We start from the raw sequence: 2,500 nt of genomic DNA, 5'->3' as shown, positions 1-2,500 counted from the left end.
AGTAATTATTTTTCACCAGCTGCTTTTGTTCGCCTGGAAATATGCATATTCAGCGCGCGATGTGACACATCAGTGGCACCCGAATAGTCGATAAATCTCAAGCAAGCACCCGCCCGCCATCCCCTGTCTCGCTGGGTTAAGCCTGAAACGGCTCCCTCCGGGAGATTGCCATGATAAGTCTCATGCCTTCATGTCTTGTTTCATCGACCGAGAAAGCGGTATATTTCATTACTCACAGAACAGGTTTCAGAAGCCGAGAAATAAAATTAGAGTAAATGGAATATTTTCGCTTGAAGTTTCTAGCGATTACAATTTTCCCTTGGCCTTCCCTATGCCAGTGTTGAATGTATATCTTCATTAATATAAAAAACAATATCACGCTTGTACAGCTAAACTTCTTTGAGTGCCATCTCCTCATTCAAGTAGAATAAGAGATCATTAAATCCTTCATTCTAGAAAGAGTAAAGCAGTGGCATTCCAATATGGCAGCCAAAAGCAAAGAAGCTTAAGATTCGACTGTGTCCGCTGTGTGACATCAACCCGCGTGCGCGAATTTATTGGGTCTAACGCTTCAAAGCACAGGCAGGAATGTTTTAATCGATAAGGTAGACTTCACCTTTTTTCGATTTCACTTTTAATTTTTTTATAAGATATACATTAACTGAGATTACAGGACGTACTGAAAAAGGGTATATTGCAAACGGCGAAAACAAATCTACGTTAATTTCCATGAAAGTTAACGTCATGCATTTCACCAACCTTTAATACTACCACATAAATTACTGATATAATTTACATCACATGCCCACTGGTGTTGTGCAGACCGCATACTTCCAAGCAATGCTATTTTAATTCTAAACACGAGTGAGATATCGGCGACGATATTTCTAAATATAACTTGGCTTACCCTTCTCACACGTTTTTCGTAAGGAATATGATTTCATACCATTTCATCTTCATTTTCCACAGAAATGATGTCTAATAACAACTCTCATTCACACACACACACACACACACACACACACACACACACACACACACACACACACACACACACACACACACACACACACACACACACAACAAACACACACACACACACACACACACACACACACACACACACACACACACACACACACACACACACACACACACACACATACACACACACACACACACACAAAGGAATCGTAAAACCTCAGTGACCACTATTTCCTGTGTTCACTTGCGCGCACTGCTGACAACAAAACAAGAAGCCGCCTTAATGTGCCAACTGGTCGTGCCAACAAGAGTACCAACCTGAAGTTACCGGGTCCTTCGAGAGTTTACTTAATTTCCTTGTTCATTGTTATGAGCAAGGAACATATAACATCTTTGAAAAGAGTTCAGTAATAACAATTATAAAATAAGAAATAAAATAAATAATTGATATTGCAATGAATAAAGGTAATGAGGCGGGGTTTAGTTCAGAAGTTGCCAACTAGGATTTCATCAAGATGGAGTGGGTCTACCTTGGTTATTTGACCCACGGCCTGGGCCTATCCTTCTTTTTCATATCCACTGAACTAAACTGAGGAGATTTAAAGCAGGTGTCCTTTCGCAGGTTTATATGTGGTTGTCTAAGTACGACTGATAACGCGTCTAGTTTGTAAATCTGTATGTCAGTAAGTCTACTGTCCACTGTCTACTCAACCTTGTTACTGCCTGTCTACATCCTAACGCCTCCAACTCTCTTGAACGACATGATCTGAATTCCCCAATGGCATAACAAATCAAAACCTCCGTCAGTCTCCTTTCTAGCGCATTCATTTTGCTTTATCCGTTGCTGATACCACAAACATCTTCAGAAGAATACATGTGGAAAAACTATGGCCATTTTGGACCACCACCAGAGTTGTGAACAGTCAAGAAGACACCGTGCCTATTGCACAATGCATAAAGTGGTGAAAACTATACTTCATTCTGCAAAAAATAAAGTAACTAGTGGTTATAAGAAGCACTCATTAGAAATTAATACAACGGGCCTCAAATGAGAACTTGAACTAAATTACTAAACTTGAATATTGCTTATAACGTGGGATATAACGACCATTTCCGAATTTCAGTCATGATACAGTTAAGATCTGATTTCAGGTTAGATTAGCTATCGTTTCTTTGCAAGCCTCATGGCAGAGACCGCAAATTTCATATAGTTTCATATAGAAGTGATCACCTTTGCACTTATAGTACTGTTCATTTGTCGCGCAAGTTCGTATCCCACACAGTTGTCTCACTGGTTCAACTTTAGCCAGTTGGGAAATTTGTTAATGTGACGGCTCAGCTGAGAGTGTGGGAACTGTTACTGTTAAAATGTTTTTTGTCTTTTTTTTTCCAGTAGCATCGGCTATAACTGATGTTTCTGTGTTCACGTATCTCATTGTCAAGAAACGAAACATATGAGCCTTTTCGTGCCTCTTATAGAGGTAGCTTGGACTCCGTTCCTTCTGACACCTGTAGG

The 2,500-nt window shown here is 40.0% G+C and overlaps 1 protein-coding gene across 1 annotated transcript in view; it reads right to left on the bottom strand.

The window, feature by feature from the left end:
* The window catches only part of LOC119583020, a 13,828-nt gene that overhangs the window by 2,019 nt on the left and 9,309 nt on the right, over positions 1-2,500 (bottom strand). Inside the window, exon 2 of the mRNA XM_037931533.1 lies at positions 1-33. This exon is cut by the window's left edge and continues 2,019 nt beyond it. The gene's annotated coding sequence lies outside the window, so the exon portion shown is untranslated. The remainder of the gene's footprint in view (positions 34-2,500) is intronic.

Source organism: Penaeus monodon, chromosome 16, assembly GCF_015228065.2.
Source record: "Penaeus monodon isolate SGIC_2016 chromosome 16, NSTDA_Pmon_1, whole genome shotgun sequence".
NCBI lineage: Eukaryota > Metazoa > Arthropoda > Malacostraca > Decapoda > Penaeidae > Penaeus > Penaeus monodon.
The sequence above is the reverse complement of the archived record's forward strand: the minus strand, read 5'-3'. Positions and strand labels throughout refer to the sequence as shown.